The 19,490-nt window shown below is 43.8% G+C and overlaps 1 pseudogene; it reads left to right on the top strand.

The window, feature by feature from the left end:
• The first annotated feature begins 9,508 nt into the window (after nt 1-9,508).
• LOC115264889 (uncharacterized) lies at nt 9,509-17,697 on the top strand (annotated as a pseudogene).
• The last annotated feature ends 1,793 nt before the right edge of the window (nt 17,698-19,490 follow it).

The raw sequence follows: 19,490 nt of genomic DNA, 5'->3' as shown, positions 1-19,490 counted from the left end.
CAGTTTACACTGTTTAGTGAGTCCCCCTATTGTCAATATTTCGATAATTGAAGTTCTTCCGATGAGTTATGATGCAAATGAAAAAAGCAGTAGAGAAAATCGTCAAATTTCGGCATTTATGCTTAAAAAAATATGCATCCCAAAGTATTTTATTGATTGCCACATGATGAAGCATTACTTCATTTATCTTAAAAAAATATTAGACTCTGGAAAACCCTGAAAAAATTTTTTCGACTTATGGCCAGGAATTTGGCTTATTTACGCCTGTGTGCGTCCTGGCGAATTCACTGTCTGTTTTGAGGAGCTCATCTAGCGGATATCGAAGCATGCGCATACTCGGGACGAATTTCCCGTAGTAGTTGATCGCTCCAAGGAACGCGCGAACTTCGATGACATTGGTTGGTGTTGGCATTTTGCTGATTGCTTCGATTTTCATTGGATCGAGACGCAAACCTTGCTCGTCGATGCGGTGTCCGACGTACTTGATCTGCTTGATTTTCGGCCTTGATGGCGAATCCGAGTTCTTGAAGACGATGTAAAACTGCTTCGAGGTTACGCTGGTGATACGCTTTGTCCACGCCGTCGATCAGAACGTCATCGAGATAGTCCGACGTACATTCAAGTCCAGCGACCATCGTGACCACGAGTTCCTGGAATGCTCCGGGTGCTGACTTCACTCCTGGTGGGAGCCGATTGTACCGGTAGATGCCTCGGTGAGTGTTGATGGTGAGCATCTCCCGGCAGCTTTCGACCATTTCCACCTGCAAGAAAACGCATCCGACAGGTCGATTTGACTGAACACCTTGCAATTCGCTAACTTGGCAAAGATATCCTCGGCAACGGAAGCGGATATTGATGTGGCTGGAGAGAATCGATGTGGCCCGTGGAGTAGTCTCCACAAATACGAACGGCACCACTTACTTTGCGAACAACGACGATGGGAGCTGCATATTCCGAAAAGTCGACTGGGGTAATAATGTTCGCTTTTTCGAGCCGATCCAGCTCGGCATCGACGGTGCTGTACATGGCATAAGCCACTGGTCGCTTCGGCCGGAACATTGGGGCTTTTCCGTCTTTCAGTATGAACTTGACCTTCGCCTTCGTGCACAACCCTGGTGCATCGCTGAAAACGCCCGGGAAGGCTGCTTTGAGGGAGCTGACGGAAGTAAGAGAGCTGCGAACCTGGTTGCAGAACTGGTCCATTGACACCAACCCGAGGTTGAACGGGTCGATGATGTCTAGCCCAAGAAATTTGAGCTGCTGCTTGACTACATAGAACCGTCTAGTTCACTTCTCCCCCTTGATTGCGACTTCACAGCAACACTGGAACTGTAGCTTCAGGGGTTAACCTGAGTCTGTTGCAGCTTGGACTGTCGCTGGAGTTGATGCAGGCTCCGATGTTCAGCCATGTCTGCTCGGAAATGATGCTGATGTCCGACGCAGTATCGAGCTGCAGACTGGCTTGCCTACCGTTGATCTCCGCTTTCACGAACCTTCGTCGCTTCCGGATGTTCTTCACCTGCACACTTTTTGTGTTCACTTTCATCCTCGTATACCGCTTGCTGGAAGGCTTGACCTTCTTCGCACTGGAGCATGACCGGTTGGACCACATTCCTTGCACCGGTTTTTCTGGAACGGGCAGTCTCTGGAGTAGTGCATGACACCGCATTTCCAACAAGGCGCTGTTGGACGGGTGCCCTTCTGAGGACTGGATCTTGATTATACTGGTCCTCTCTCGGAGCGGTAGTTCCTCTTGCCGTGCTGCTTCTTCAGTGATTGCACTGCTGCCGACGACGACGCTGACTAGTTCATCACCGTATCGTGCTTGATGTTAGGAAGTTGTTGACACCCGTCCGAGTTAGCCTCTAATTAGCCCAGTGGTTAAGGCTATGGAATGTCAGTCCGGAGTCGGCGGGTTTGATTCCCGTTCCCGTCGGTAAAATTTTCTTAACTCCCTGGGCATAGTGTATGATTGTGCTTGCCTCAAAATATACTAATTCGTGTATTGGCTGGCAAAGAGAGCCCTTCAATTAATAACAGTGGAAGTGCTCAAAGAACACTAAGTTGGAGAGAGGCAGGCCAAGTTCCAGTGGCAACGTAGAGCCATACCCAGGAAGAAGCAGGACTCGTCCGAGATCTGCTCCAGGGTTTCGTAGTCCCGCTCTTCAATGCGGCTGAGCAACCTCGTCCTGATCTCCGCATCGCTTTCCGCCTCAGCCTACAGACGAACATAAGGCACTTGAATTGGTCCTCCGAGAGTTTCACAAGTTCGAACTCGACACAGAGCTTGTTCACCCGGCAGGCAATCGTCTTGTAGTCCTCGGTGGCTTGCTTCTTGACTTGCAAGCACTGATACCGTCTGCTGATAACAGACTCTGATGTCGCGAATAAACTCTTCAACTTACACACCGTGTCGTCGAACCTGATCTCGTTGGAACTCTTCTGGAGGATGTAGCTGGTGTACCTCTCGTGCTCCGATCGGCCTAGGCTTTGATTTTATTGTCGAGTCGAACGGCGTCCTTGGCGAAAAACTCCTCGTATCGGGCGTGCCATCTACCAAATGTTATGTTTTGGTCCGGTTTGCCCGGAACTCACAGATGATACTCGCCAGCGAGTCGTGCATCTGCTCCGGATTCGTCGGAACACTGACCTGGATATCCGACATCGCCGACCGGAATATGTTCAACCGCTGCTGGGTGAGGATAACTGATATTAAAACTGCAGATTGATCTGCTGCCACATCTGCTGGAAAAATTACAGCATCACCGAATCGACCGACGAAACATTTTGCTGTTGATGCTGTTATACGTATGAAGCAGCTTGTGGACTACTGGTCTACAAGAACGGAGGATTGATGATTGGAATTGACGGTGGCTGCTGCGGCTGATATGACATTCCCAGCTGGTGATTTGGAGCTGCTGCAATCCATTTGCGTGCGGCACTAATTCTGGCCAGTCACCTCCGAAATTCTCCTGTTCCGTGAACGAAACACTTTCACAAGCTTTCACTCACTCGCGCGAAAATGTTGACTACAAAGTACAAAAATTCGCGGAAAGCGCGCCGACTATTACAATGGCTGATTTGTTGTTGTTATTTACATTATGCTTTCGCGCACCTACGAGTAGCAGTCAAGCTGTTACCAGTGAGCATAGCAGTGTTGGGGGGGTGGTAGCGACCGGTAGACCGCTAGATTGTTCCAGTGGTTCCCAACATATTTAGTATTAGTTATTTGAATCCTTGAGCGCTCTTAACAGATTTGCGAAGCCCCTTCGATTGCCCGGTAGCGCGTCCACCCTGTGACTACGCCCGAGTCTCGCACTGCTGAGGTGTTGCCGAGCAGAAACATTCAAGTCTGGTCGGCCTCTGGCTGATGACGGTGTCATATTAGGCACCCCAAAGCCCTGGAAACGCCATTGAAACTCACTTGACATCCTCTGAAGTCCTCTAAAACTTCTCTAAAACCCCCGGTACACCTTGAACGCTTCAAAAGCCTCCTGAAGTTCACCCAAAAGCCTGTGAATCCCAGAAAAGCTCGTGGGAATCATTCTTAAACCTCCTGAAACGCCCGGAACCTCCTTGAAACGCATATGAAACCCTTCTTAAAACCCTGTAAAGCAGCCTAAAAGCAATTCCGGACACTACTATAAAAAAAACCCCTTTTAACGCTCTGAAATACCTTGTAATGCATTGGAACGCCTCTGAATGCCCTTGAGATCCCCTTAAGCTCATCTGATAGCCTGTGGAATCCCTAACCCCCATGAACTTCTGAAGTCTGGAAGCCTCTGTAATCATCTGACACACATTGTAACGCCTTTGGAAACCATCTGTAAGCCAGTAAAACCCCATAAAACAACCAGGAACCCCTCTAATACGGCCAGATGCCTCCTGAGATCCACTTAGAACGTTTTGATACACCTTGAAACTACTCTGCATTCCTTCTGGATCTCTCCTAACTCTTTCATGAAAGCCTCTGAACCCCTTGAAACCTACAAAAATGTCCTGAATCGTTTTGAAGTCCTAAAATGCCGTGGAACGACTATTGAATCCCTCTGAAACCACTTGGAGTTTATCTAAAAGCCTAGTTTTCTAAAGCTTCCAGGAACTGCTCCCCATGAAACCCGAAGAAGCCTGCTGAAATCTTCCTTAAAGTGCTCTGAAACCCCTGTGCAGCCATATGAAACCTCATGAAATCGCCTTTAAACCTTTCTGAAGCACACCTGAAAACCTCTGAAGCACCGAAGAACTTATCTGTCAGGAGACTCCCTGAAGCGCCATGAAATGTAGAACCTAGACGAGAGCACCGAAGCGGAAGAGATCGTCACGGAACTGTGGCAGCAGTGCGAGGTGCAGGTGGCCACCGCAGCCGTTCGGCTACAGAAGGGCCCGGCAGAGACACAGATAGCTTTGGTACAGCTATCTGTAATGAACGCAAACGAGTCCGCTGAAATAGGGGAGCTGAAGGTGGGCTGGTCAGTATGCCAAATGACTTTGTATGAGTCACCTGAGGTTTGCTTCAGGTTTGTGGTACCAGCATACAAGTGGGACTGCAAAGGCAAGCTGTGTAGGTAATGCGGCAACGAAGGCCATTAAGCACAAGGCTGCACGAGTTCATCCACGTGTTTAATTTGTACCAAGAAATCCGCGAACAACATGCTCCCATCGGGTGATTCAAAGTGCCCGGCTTTCAAGAAAGCCGCAACGAACAAATCACAGTACAGGTGACGCAACTGAACCTGAACCACTGTGATGCAGCTCAGGGTACCCCGTCCAGGAGTTGTTGTCTACTACCTATGAGGGCTTCCTGGTCGCTGAAGTAAACAGAGTCTTCTTCTATAGCTGCTATGCACCTCCGCGGTGGTCGATCCAGCAGTTTACGCAAATGCTGTACTGCATGGCGACCGCGCTGACAGGGCGAAGGCCGATGGTAATAGCGGGTGACTTCAATGCATGCGTGCGTGCGATGCGATCATGCCTAGGCGAGTCCACCCTAGAAATGTGAGACTATCGGCTAACTGGTGGACTCAATCAATTGTGGACCTGCGAAGCGCCTGCCTACGGGCTTGGTAACAGATGCAGCGAGCACGATCTGAGGAATAGCAAAACGAACGGCGGGTGGTGTTTGCCGCTGCAAAAGCCGCGCTGAAGACTGAGATAGGGGAAGCAAAAAGGCCTCTTTATGAGAGTGCTAATGCGAATCCGTGGGGCGATGCCTACAGGATCGTAATGGCCGAGACGAAAGGTGTCTCCAGAGGTGTTGAAGGCGGATCATCGAGGGGCTTTTTCCGCGTCATGATCCGAGTCCTCAGCCTGCTTTCGTAGGACAGCCGAGAACTGGGTCTAGCGATGAGGAGCTTGTGGGGATAGCAAAGTCCCTTAGCGTAGGTAAGGCTTCAGGTCCGGACGGAGCTCCGAACTTGTACTTAAAAGTAGCAATTGCAGAAGCTCCGGGATGTTCAGGTCTGCTATGCAGAAATGCGTTGACTCGGGATTTTTGCCAGAGGTTTGGAAGCGGCAGAACCTGGTTCTATTGCCAAAGGTGGGGAAACCACCCGGCATATAGACCAAGCTGCCGAGCTGCATTACTGCCGCATTTGTTACAGACCCAGGTTAACATGCAGGAAGAACTTGTGATCTATATCGCTGCAAACTCAGAGATCGCTTTCCTATTACTTTGGTATGGTACGCCTGGCGTAAAGAATATTGGCCCAATCAACACGTTGACTCAGTCTTACAATTCTAACAAAACACTACAACCCTGCTCTTATTTTCAGAACAACAGGAAGAAAGGTCCTAATCCGGTAAAAAGCTACAACAACGCCGTACTCAAGCACTCGTGGGTTTGTTTACAGCCACTCCAAAATCACGTATCTTAATAAATAGAAAAATAGTTACACTCTGGCGCTGAGACAGCTATCCTCCCCCTCGGCTTTCCCACTCGCTGTGTAACGAAATGGATAGGTTGTGTAATCTTCGGCTGGTGGATGGTTGCATCCAACGCTGCTTCTGCTGCAGCTACTGCGCTGGGCTAGGGCGGAAACCAACACCGGAAAAAAGGGTAACAGCAGCATCAGCAGCTGCAAACAGCACTACACCAGTGAGTGGCTGCACAACCATTAAAATAAATGGAATTTTATTAGTCCAAACCCAGCAGTAGCATCGCGGTGGGAAAGCGGGCACACTACATTCATCCAACAGTGCTGCGTGAGGGGTGGTGGCGCGGGGGAAACCCGGGACTCCTGACTCCCACTCGGAGCGTGGCAGAATAAATTCTGCAAATATTGGTAACATTTTGTGCTGCAAACACGACTCTTGACTTGTGCTTCCGTAATGTCGGTCGGTTCAGTTCAACCGGTTTGGTTGTTGGGAGGCAGATATTAGCTAGCTGAAGTTGACGCTGGGTGACTGAGGGTGTTGTGACGAGGGCTGATGAAAAACTAATGGGCTGAGGTTTCTGCGGGTTGCCCAGCGGTGAGTCTCCAAACAGGAAACCACTTCAATCTGCTCGCTCCGGCTGGCTGGTTCGTTCCATCTTGCAGACGACTAAGAAGCGTGCGGTGCGGGTTTTCCTAAAGCAGAGAATTTTCGGGGTTCGGGCGGACTTTTGTTTACTGCACAACACCGCACTACCACTACTGGCTGTTGCCGGAGCGGACACTCTACAGTTGGGGTTTGGTTCTCCGGAGCTGGCTGGCGACGGATCGTTTGATGATTCCAAAGATAGAGAATAAACCATGGACTTAATTAAACTTTAATTGAAACGTTGAAGTGTTGTCAGCTAACCGAAGTGGAGGATGGATGAGCTTGGTGAAGAACATCTGGGAGCATGTACTGTTTTATGTTGTTGACCCATAGTTTTCACTGAAGCAGCTTCGCTAGTTGAGTAGTATGCTGTTGTTTGTTTTTATAACTAGAATGAAAGTGAGTTGATGAAAAATGTTCATATGCACAAGCAAAGCCAAACTTTGATCCGATAGAAAACACGTGAAAAAGGAAACGTTTCATATATATATTTCAATACAAGTTTTACATCTAGGATAGGTCCGAAGCTTACTTATGCTTTCCTTTTGTTTTTCAAGAAATTCCAGCTGGAGTTCTACCAGGGATTTCCCCAGAAATTAATTCAGGAATTCTTCGAGAAATGTCTCCATGGTTACCTTTAAGAATTTCTCCATCATGTATTTCTTAAAGAATTCCACAAAAAAAAAATCTTGAAGGGAATCAATAAAGAATACCTCTAAAGACTTCTCAATGGTTTCTTCAAGGATTTCACCTGGGATTTCTAGGATATTTATCCTGGAATTTCTTCAAGGATTCCTCTGAAAATTTTCCAGGGATTTCTCTATTGAATTATCCGAAAACTTCTTCTGGAATTCTACCAAACATTATTCCAGGGATTCCTTCGAAAGAAATTTTGGGGATTTTTCTGGGAATTAAGTCAGGATTCCTCTGTGAACTCCTTTAGTGATTCCTCCAGGAATTTATCAAGAGATTCTTTCGGGAAGTGTTCTAGGGATTCCTGTCGCAATTTCTCCAGAGATTCGTTCCGGAGCACTTCGAGGGATTCCATCGAGAATTCTTTCAAGTATTTCTACAGGGAACCTTGGAGTGCGCCTGCAGGAATTTTTCCGTGAGTTCCTACGAAAAAATCATCAGGTATTCCTTCGGATGTTCATACAAGAAGTTCTCCGGCAACTTCTTAAGAAATTCTTTCTGGTATTCCTCCGGGAGTTCCTTTGTGAATTTCTTTGAGTTAAGGGAATTCATTCCATCCATAGATTCCTTAGAGAATTCCTTCCTTCGACAACTCTACCTGGAATTTCTCCAAAAGTTCCTCCAGGGATTCCTCCGGTAACTCTTCCAAAGATTCGTCCTGGGATTCTTTTCCAGGGATTTTTCTACGTATGTGTTCAGAAACAGAAATACCTCGAAGAATTACTTTAGCGATGTTTATAGAAATTCCTTCAAAAGTCCAACAAGGAATATGCTAAGTTTCTTTAGCTGCTGGGAAATGTCCTCTTCTTCGACTTTCACCTTAAACCAGCTGTAGCCAACGGGGAGTTCCATAGGTTGTAGACTCCTCCAAAGATTTATCTGGGAGTGGATCAGGGTATTTCTTCAGATCTTGCTTAAGGGGATCCTCCAGGGATTCCTTTGGCAATCTCTTTCTTCAGGGATCCCTCCAAGAGTTCCTTCAGGGGTTTGTCTTGCAGTTCCTTCAGGGAATTCTTCAGGAGTTGCTTCAGAGATTCCTCCAGGAGTTCCTTCAGGGATTTCTCCAGGTATTTCTTCAGGGATTCCTCCAAGAGTTCATCCAAGAATTAATACAAGAGTTCCGTCAGGGATTCCTTCAGGAGTTCTTTCAGGGATTCCACCAGCTGTTCCTTCAAAAATTGATCTAGGAGTTTCATCAGGGAATTCTCCAAGAATTCCTTAAGAGACCTATCCGGGAGTTTCTTCAGGAACTCATCCAGGAGCTCCTTCGAGGATTTGTCTTGGAGTTCCTTCAGGGTTAACTTCAGGAATTGTTTCAAGGATTCCACTACAAGTTCCACTAGGTGTTCCTTCTGGGATTCCACCAAGAGTTCCTTCGGGGATTCCTCTAGAAGTTCCTTCAGAGATTCCTCAACGAGTTCCTTCAGTGATTCCAACAGGAGTTCCTTCAAAAATGTATCTAGGAGTTCCACCAGGAAATTCTCCAAGAGTTCCTTAAGAGACTCATCCGGGAGTTACTTCAGGGATTCCTTCAGGGTTTCCTCCAGGAATTCATCCAAAAGTTCATTCACGGATTCCAACAGGAGTTCCTTAACAGATTCATCCAGGAGTTCCTTCAGAGATTTCTCCAAGAGCTACTTCATGAATTCATCCAAGATTTCCTTCAGGGATTCCTTCATGAGTTCCTTTAGGGATTCCTCCAGGTGTTCCTTTAGAGATTCCTCCAGGGATTTCTTCAGGACTTCTTTCAGGGATTCCTCCAGGTGTTCCTACAGAGTTTCCTCCAGAAATTCATCCAAGAGATTCTTCAGGGATTCCTCCAGGTGTTCCTTCAGGGATTCCTCCTAGCAATGTTGCCTTGAATCTTCCTCGCGAGAATTCATTTTTGCATTTTTGCGATTCATTATTCGCAAGCATTCATTTTTTCATTTTTGCTTCGCGAAGAACATCCTAGCAAGCCAAATGGAAGCAGCAACGATGAAGTAAGTTGAACACTTTTGCACATCACATGCGACTTCCATTCGTTCATGGCATCCACTCTTCCAAGCTGTGTACATTAATTCTCTTCATTGCGGTGTTTTTGTCGTTCTCTTTCCACGGTTTTTCACCCGAGTGAAGTTTGACAACAGCGGTGCGGCTAATCTTAATTCGCAAATTGTTTATGTTCGGTCGTTTTAAACTGTTTTAAATATGGAAAATCGTAGAATTGTGAAGAAAAAACGCTCAAACAGATTATTCTGAATGCTGTCGACGAGTCTAAGGACCGGTCAAACATTGTCCTACCAGTGCATCGCCAATGGAAGTGATGGATGCCGGTGTAATTACCTACAGCCAGAGAGTTTTGATGCCATGTAAGTTGATAACATGTTATTTGATTTGCAATCGAACGTTAACAGTAGGTATATTATTCATCTGCTTACAGCCAACTTCAAACGCCACTTCCTATGTAACCACCGGAACGTGGCATCCAACTTGGGAATCAGTGAAGCGGCCGGGGAGCCGTCTGCCAAAAAATCAAAACAGGCGAGGATCGTTGTGGAAACCGATCGCCCGACGATAATCCTTGGGACACTGAAGCTGGCCACAACACACAGTTTACCGCTCCGCTTCCCAGATTGGGAAGATATGATCATGTTGGTGGGTCCACTGTGGAAGGCAGTTGTTTTGGAAATGTCCCGAGAAAAACTATCCATGTTAGTTGAACGCGCAACTGAAGTGCTAAAGCGATTAAGGACAAGGTATTTGGAGTACATAGCTCAAAATTTCTAGAGCACCGTTTTTTAGAACCGTTGAACGGATTTGGATGAAAATGCATCACGCTAATTGTTCAGTGGTTGTCAACAGCGTGATACATTTGAATCCAAATCTGTTCAACGGTTCTCAAAAACGGTGCTCTAAAAATTTTGAGCAATGTACTCCAAATACCTTGTCCTTAATGATTGACGAAATTCGAGGAAAAACCATGTACAGACGAATGTAGAAGCCACCGCCCAAGTGGCGCGATTCCCTTTGCAAAAATTGACTCCGCATCCCGCCGGGGTCGGTCATTCTTTGGGATAATGGCTAGTTTCCACCTGGTAAGTACACACTTAGAAATTCTGAAATTTCCACGAAACGGAATCACCAAAAAATGTAAACGTTTTCAAGACTGAATCACAAATCGGATTCAATTTTACGCGCATCATGTAAGTGCTGGTTGGTTGCATTAGATGTCAACAAATTCGTTTCACCGGAAACGTAGATTCAGTATTCCGTTAATCAGCCACCCTCTAACTTGGTGAAATAGTCGAGAGGTAAGAGAGGTGGCTCACGATCAGCGGATCCGGTGTTCGAATCCCATACATGACCATATTTTACTTTTCTATGTTTTATCTGTCAAATCGGTTTTAGCGATTGCTAGACGCTAAGAAAAATTAAGTTTTATTTTGGGGTGTCTTGAAAGACGTAAATTTACATGTTATAACCTCTAAATTTGTGTTTTTGAAGATGCTCGTATATGTCAGGTTCAGGACACTTAAAATTACATGATATTTTCTAGGTGTGTAGGGTAATTCATGTATTTTGGACAGGCTGAAGACAACGTTGGAAAAATCATCCCCTAGATTCCTTAGAAAGTAATTAATTATTTCGCAAAGTTACTAATACGCTTATAAAATGACTGTACTTTGCGTTCCTGGTGACAAAAACCTTAACGAAAGCATTTTAAGCTGAGAAAATCACAATTTTCAATCGCCTGTTAGAATTGCTTTTTGGACACCGAATATATGTTTTGGACACCCTCAGGGCCCATATAGCCGAGGCGGTAAACGCACGGGTATTCAGCATGACCATGCTGAGGGTGACGGGTTCGATTCCCGGTCGGTCCAGGATCTTTTCGTAAAGGAAATTCCCTTGACTTCCTTGGGCATAGAGTATCTTCGTGCCTGCCACACGATATACACATGCAAAATGGTCATTGGCAGAGGAAGCTCTCAGTTAATAACTGTGGAAGTGCTCATAGAACACTAAGCTGAGAAGCAGGCTTTGTCCCAGTGAGGACGTTACGCCAAGAAGAAGAAGAAGAAGAACCCTCAGGTATATATAATTTGGACAGGGCAATTTTCTCAATGTTTAGCCATAAATATTGCTAAATCATGGAAGTAGCATGAATTAACAAATATTTTCTTACGAATAATCAAATTTCTCCGCTTAACAGGCATCTATTTTGATAACTATTACAATTTTAGTTAAAATAGAGAAAATATCGCCAGACCCACAGAATACGCCTTCAAGTATGCAATCGCACAGCATCCCCATGTAGTTCGTCAGATGACCAAAATATATTTACAGTATAAAACTTGTAATGTATTTTGGACACCATCTATTTTAAGCGTTCTAGATGAATGTTAAGAGATTGGCTGCCTAATGTTTCTTTATTGAACATTTTTCATTGCAATAAGGCTTTTAAATTTCTTACAATTATTAAATCAACGATTTTGAGGCGAATATTGTATGTCACTGCGAAGTGTATGTCGTCTTGCATACCTGTGCATTTGAGGGGTTTTAGTGAAATAATTTACATTTTCGATAATTTTGAAGTAAATTCTTAAATGTTAAACGTATTTTCACCGTAAGTCATCAAAATAGGGTCTACTTGATCCAATAATCGATATTGAGAAGTATCTACTTTTATACGCTCTCCGGAACAAGACATATAACGCCGTGCCTGTCCAAATTACATACATGTCCAAATTATATGTTTTACCCTACTGTGTAAGAAGATAGGACAAGTAATGGTCACGTAAAACTTTTGCAATCAAAATTACTTGAGCGTTCGCAGTTGATAAGTAATTTGCAGCCAGAAAGATTTGCCAACTGATGGCACTGTTATGCGATGCTGTCAGTCATGTTGTTAATTTTCCGTACGGAATAATATGTCGACGTATTATTCCGTAAGTAAAAGTGGCATTTCTCTTTCTTTTTTGTTTCTTCTTTCCCACCAAAGACATCAGCGTGCATTAAGTTGTTAGTACACAGGGGCCTTTGGCCTGTAGTACACAGGGTTAAATATTTGACAATGAAAGAATTTAAGAAACAACATGAGTTTGAAGCGGGAAACACAATGGGGCCGGCGACGGAATGCGAAAGCACTTCGGTATGTTCTTTAAAAAATCCGCAAGTATGCCGCTGCGGCAAAACACAATGAGCACGGATTTCCTGCGGATAATTTTAAAACAACTTCAGTTCGGTGAATATGTTTGCTTCCTGGAAGAAGGGAATTATGTGAGCATCTGTAGCATTGCTCTTGATCTGTCTTACTCAATCGAAAGAAATTTGAGGTTTCCCAGTTCTCGAAAATTCCTAGAAGATTTCTTTCAGAAGTTCCCCGATAATTCCTCTGGAATGTGCCCCAGGACTTCAAGGGAATTCATCCAGAAGTTCTCATCAAGTTCTTCCTTCAGGAGATTATCAGGAATTCCCCCGGAGTTTCCCGGATATTCCCGTAGGAGCTACCCGGGAATTCCTCAAGGAGTGTTCCGGAAATTCCTCCAGTGATTCCCCAGGAAATCAGCCAGAATTCTCAGGTGCTTCCTCCAGGAAATTCCCGATAAAACTTCCGGGCGTTCCCCGGGAATGCCTCAGAAGTTCTCAGTTAATTCCTTCAGGAGTTCACCGGGAGTATATCTTTGAGTTGCCCGTGAATTCTTGTAGAAGTTCCCCGGGAATTCCTGCAGAAATTCTGTGGGAATTTCCCAATGAGTTTCCAAGAAATTCCTCCAGGTGTTTCCCAGGAATTCATCTAAAATTACCTCTAAAATTCCCGTGCAATTTTACAATAATTCCTACAGGGCTTCCCCGGGAATTCTTCCGGAGATTCCTCCGGGAATTTTTCCGGAGATTCTTCCAAGAATTTCTCCAAAGATTCCTGCAGTAATTTCTTCGGAGATACCTCCAGGAATTCCTTCGTAGATTCCTTCCACCGTAGTCCCAACCCCTAAATTGCAGAATTTATAATTATCATCTATTCATAGTTCCCGCTGTAATACCATTAAAAGTTCCTCCAGAATCCCAGCGTAATATCTCTAATCATTATTTTCCTTGGAAAGCTTCACAACTCCGTTGGAATCTCACTATCTTGATTTTCCTTAGAAGCCCACCCAAAAGTTATAAATTGAATTATTTTTCCCACACGCGCTCGAAAAAGTACATTTCAATTTCAAAAACATTTCCTGAGGAAACGAACGAAATTCCTCTAAGTCCAAAACGTAAACAACCTGGTGAACTTTTCTTCACATCCTTCTTACAGCATAGATTCGTTAAAATGCTGTCAGTTAAACAATGTCAAAACTACTTACGGAAAAAGGTGAAATTTTACTTGAGCGCTCTACTTGGCAACAGGAAACTTAGCTTAAACGTGCAATTTTCGAATGAAAGTGATTGCATTATTGTCGTCCGGGTAGATCCAAGTTGGCTTCGCCGCGAACTGACGTGCCTTTTTTCGCTTGTCGCGTTTATTTTCGTGTTCCTCGTTTCCGCGGATTCGATGGTGATTTTGCTTGTACTACGCCACCCGGATTAATGTCGTTTTCGTTTATTCCTAGAGCGAACCTAGTTTCGCCCTCGATCCGCCCTAACTGTTGTCAAAACGTTCGGTTATTCAATCGAGTCGGATCTGGATCCGCCCCAGATCCGACCCAAACAGAGCGAGGTTCGCTCTGCCGATTTTTTCCGATCCAACCCGAGTGGGTCGGTCTGTTAAAATGAATGTAAACAAACCAACAAAACAAAACGAAAAAATCAAAATTGCTATCTCTTTGAGCAAATAGAAGGTTGAAAAAGTTCATTGATGGTATTTGCATTATTTAATGCACTTATCAAATAGAATTCCAGCATTCAATTGTGTGCAGAAAAGAGTAATTTAAAGATAATGCGCAACTGACAGATTGACTCATTTTCACAATGTTTAAAAGTTGACTCGACTCGGGTCGGATCTGGATCCGTTTTCGTTCGTTTATTGCGAGTCAGGGTCAACTTTAACCCAGGTTCAAATCCGAAAACGACATAAGTGTTTGCCACGGATGGCAAACGTAAAAAGTGAAATAGCAAAAACTGGGTGTGTGAACCAACCGAAAAGTATAGAAAAATAAGTGTCACCGCAGCGAAACCAAGTGAAATTTACAAGGAAAAAGTGCGGGTGTGCGGGAGTGATCGGTGGCGGTGGGTGGTAGCAGTTTCATCGATTCTTCGTAGGGCTTAGTTTTCCGTCGAATGTTTTCATTTGTTGTGAGGCGCGTCTCTCGTGAATTGCCTCCCCTTTCCGCTTCTTGCTGTAGAGTTCGTTAGAGGTCAAAAACACGGCGACGATTCACGAGTGAGTGATGAAGCGGCGTATTTTTCCAATGATGACTGGCTGCGTGCGCGACGGTGGTGAAACGAGGAGCAAGCCTGACTACGCTGTAATGACGTCCCCCTTAACACCGAGCAACAATAGTTTCCAGATAAATCGGTGAGCCCGTTTCAAACTACATCTTCTTTGTTCCCTTAAGGAGGCATTCATAAACTTCGAAAACTAATTTTTAATTACGCAACGTTTCCCTCGCACCCAGTTTGATTCATTTCAGAGAGCGAGTAAAGGCGCTTAAGGCGAAACCGGAAGCATTTCCTCACTTTTGGTTTTTGATTTTTCATTAAGTAACGAAGCAATATTTTCAAAATCGGTTTTCGTGCACATGTAGAGTATGGATCAAGGTATCTTCTGATTTTTTTTTGTAGTGGAAAATGTTTTTCGTTTTTGCAGGAACCATTTTTGAGCAAAATTTCACATAAAAATGGTTTCTGCAAAAATGGAAATCATTTTCCACCTCAAAAAAAATCAGAAGATACCTTGATCCATACTCTACATGTGCACGAAAACCGATTTTGAAAATATTGCTTCGTTATTTAATAAAAAATCAAAAACCGAAAAAATGAGAAAACGCTTCCAGTTTCACCTTAAGCCTAGGCAGAAGGGCCAGGACACGGACCAAATACCTGTGTTCCATCCCAGGAAGCGATGGACCTAGGGGTGACATTAACCTTCTTAGCATCGTCACCCCCATCGATTTTCACTTATTTTGTTTTCTCAAAAGCTGAGTGGTTGGTACGAGATGTCCCCACTTATTGGCTTTATTGTAAAAATAATAACGCTGCACAGTAGGCCTGGCCGCTTTAATGCTTGTAATTCATTTCCGATGTACTGCAAACATTAATAATGACAAGAAAAATGGTAGAATTAGTCGATTCTTTCATTTTCCAGGATTCTTTCAATGAATGGCTGTGTATGTGTAAACTAGACTAGACTAGACTAGAAAGTGATTGCATTGTCGTCCGGCATCTGGGTAAGTCAAATTAGAGTATTTAGGTAATATATTACAGTAAGTTCTCCTATAATGTTAACTTACGTTGATGGTTTTGCTTCTGCTTGTTACAGCTTTGCATGAGATGATCGAACGACAAACAAAAGAGAATTTGAGAGATGTTATGGAGTGCGAATTTCAGGAGTTTGGAGTTTCACTACACCAACTTCTGACGGTTGCCCACCGACAACGGTGCCAACATGGTAGTATCCGTACAACTTTTAAAACGTCTAGTCGATTCCAGTGACGATGACCATGGTCCTTCCGTTGGGGCCATGATGGAGGCCTACTTGAATACCTGTACGAATGAGGATATCGATCATGATCTTGGCGATGATGATGAGCAATCCTGGATATGTGATGGAGATGATATGATCGCAGACGAATTCGACGCCAATCTGGAGGAAGCGGATGACAAACATCAAAATGTAGACGGCAGTAGTGAAATTATTGAAATGGACCTTATTGAAAGCACAAGGTGTGCAGCTCACACGGCGCAACTATAGCCGTGTGGGACGTGCTGAAGTTTATACTGCGTTTGGCCAAAATAAACAAGGTGTGCATCAAAATGCGGCACAAGGAGTTCCAGCAACTATTCCACATCCACAAGTATCCATTGCCACCCAAAGTCAATGAGACTCGTTGGAACGTGTGGTATATCGTTCTGAAATATTTGCTTGATCTGCGAGAGAGTCCGTTTTTGTCCATTTTGGTAAAAATGAACGATTCTCTTGGTAAGTGTTGATTTATTCGCTTTTTATCCGCTTAAATATTTCATACATTCTTTTTATATTTTTCAGATTTATCTCACCAGTGGCAGTTTATTGAAAAGTTTTGTGCTGCCCTCGAGCCTATGTTTGAACTTAACTTGCGGTTGTAGAAAAATCATGTTCCTTTGTCCCGGTTTCATGCGGATTGGCTTGTATGCCAAGCAAAGCTCAACAGCATAAAGGAAGTCAACATTTTGGGCGGAAAGCTCCTCAAGTCCATGCAGAATCAGATCAAAAAGCTCAATTCGACGAAGATATTCAAGGCCAGTTTCCTGTTGGATCCCAGATTTAATTTTGTCGGTTCGAAAAGACTAAGCCCTGCTGCTAAGCTGCTTTCAAGCTGCTTAAGAGGCTATAATTAGCCTTGCCCTTGTTTGCGAAATTCCAGCAAGGCTCATTTTGATAGCCTCTTAAGCAGTCAGAAAGTTCCATTCGGAACTTCATCTGAACTTCGCGGAACTTGAAAGTGCATTTCGTCATGGGGAGTGGAACTTTTGGTTACTTGGGTTAGAACAACCCACATACTGTACAATATTTTCGAAAAAATAATAAACAACTTAGGGGGTTAGAAGCAAAGAAGTGTATGTGACAAAAATCCCACTTTCGAGTAAATGAGATTAAAAGTTTTTCGCCAATTTTCCATCCCATACAAAATGCGTGGAGTTTCAAAATCAACCTAATTTTCTCCAATTTGTTGTAATTTTTCTAATCACTGTAACAACAATCTGAAATATGTTCCTAAAAGCTTGAAATCCAAAGTATTTTAATTTTTTTTTCAAGAATATTTGCTAGATTTGGACAAGCGACTCGATGACATAGCGGAATTCAAATGCGACCGAGCAGCGAAAAGGAGAACACCTCTTTACAATCCAATTTCGTCGAAGTCTATCTAGCTGACCTGTTTGAGGAAGCCTCATCGTCATCGGATCCTGTACAACCCTCGGACGACTCGTTATTGATCGATTTGATAAAGCTGGTAACTCGCGAGAAGGTCAGCATCACGTCAGAAACCTTCGACATCGTGGCATACTGGACCAAACACCGTATGTAACATATGTAAACAAAAAGGGATTTTCACATGATACGCTGAATTTCGGTGAGAACTACTTGTATCACTCCATCTTTGGGGATGATATTGCTGTGTGCATTCAAAATGCAAATATCAAATGCGGGAGCACCAAATGCGGTAAGATTTTCTAACAAGTAACCCGATGTCAGTGGAAGCTTTCGAATCCTAGGGAGGCGGTGATATTGGCTATGGTTGCTATGTTGCCTTTGGTAACATGTGTTACCGCGTTTGAAGCGCATTTGGACACTGTTTGCAACTTGAACGCACACAGCAATATGTGAAAAAATACCCTGACTTTTCACGTTTCTAAAATGCTCAATAGCTCAATGCATGAGTTGCTATGGGAACAGCGAACTTCCCCTTCGATTCTCTCCGTTCGTGGATTTTGTTAGATACGGTGTTTGGTAAAGGTCGGCTTGAAATGATAACGCTGGAGAAAACAAAACAAGCTATGCATACTACGACGCAGCTACTCGTGGCGAATATTTTTTCTGATCTTCGCGAACATGCTAACACAACACAACAAGCACATCTTCGGACAATAAAGTTTTTTTTTTTTCAGTAGTAGCGAGCAAAGACGCAGTAGCTCAGGAGTGAACCACATACACCGATCGGGTTATAAATTTATTCGTTGCTGACGACCAGACCTCTAGCACTGAAAAACATGTTCATTCATAGTTCCTATTTCCATGGCCGATCAAATATTCATCGCCCTTCGCTTGTTTCATCGCTGTTCAGCAACATTGCCTCCAAGTGTTCGTCCAACTCAGAGTTCCTTCAGCGATTCCTTCAGGAGTTTTTACAGAGATTCCTTCAGGTGCTCCTTCAGGGTTTCCTCCAGGAATTCATCCAAAAGTTCATTCAGGGATTTCAACATGAGGTCTTTAACAAATTCATCCAGGAGTGATTCCTTGATCCCTGAATGATTCCTTCAAAGCTTCTGCATTAATTCCTTCATAAGTTCCTTCAGGGATTCCACCAGGAGTTCCTTTAGGGATTCCTCCAAGAATTCGTCCAATAGTTCCTTCAGGGATTTCTTCAGGAGTTTTTCCAGGGATTCCTTCAGGAGTTCCTGCAGGAATTTCATAAGGTTCCTTCAGGGAATCCACCATGAGTTCATCCAACAGTTCCTTCAGCGGTTCCTCCAGGAGTTCATCCAAGATCATGCGCTTGCTATGGAAGGTTTAGTGTTGAATTCAAATGTAAGCCCTAATGTTCAGAATAAGCCCTAAATCAGACCTTGACAAATAGTTGTCAACAATGGACTATTCAAACAAACCCGACTCCTGTGTAAGGTTCAACGATGAATAATTTGAAATCGTGTTCACTTATCAGTATTATTACCAAGTAGGGGGATTAGGGGCATAATGGACACCCGGGGCGAAATGGACACCCCTGTTTTTACCGAAACCGTTGACTTTTATGTAAAACGTTTAATGCATAAGTGTAAAGGAACAAGTCATTGTTCTATTTTTCAAAAGTACCATTTATATTCCTTCAAAATAACCAAAATATCATTGAAATTGAAGTATGTTTTTCATATGGTGGATTTCTTATAATTTCGAAGCACCAACAAATAAGGCACTACGAGTGTTTGAGTGTGTCCAACATACAAACAAGTGAATTGTTAGCTTATGTAAATGTATACGCAGATTTAGCAATGGATGAAGTATTATATTTTTGACCAGAACTTACCAAACTTTCAATGTTATAGTCGATTCGGGGCGAAATGAACACTGGCAATTATGAATGGATGTACGCGCATTGCATACTGTTAGGCGTTTTAAAGAGCTTAAAAAAAATCAATCCGATTAGTTTAGCCTAAAATTTATTTAAATAACTTTGATGTTATGTAAACTCGTCTAAGATGGAGTATTATATCTGTGGTATTGATCTCCGTAGGCAAATCACTTAACTGGTCGATATTCTAAAAGATACAGCATAAAATATGCAGGGGTGTCCATTATGCCCCGATGGGTGTCCATTTCGCCCCGTACCTTTCCTGCCAGCCCAAAAAAACACACGGTTTTCAATTCATTATTTCTTCTCAATAATGCCATTCTA

Source organism: Aedes albopictus, chromosome 1 (assembly GCF_035046485.1).
Source record: "Aedes albopictus strain Foshan chromosome 1, AalbF5, whole genome shotgun sequence".
NCBI classification, from domain to species: domain Eukaryota; kingdom Metazoa; phylum Arthropoda; class Insecta; order Diptera; family Culicidae; genus Aedes; species Aedes albopictus.
Note: the sequence above shows the minus strand (reverse complement) of the source record. Positions and strands in the feature narration are given on the sequence as shown.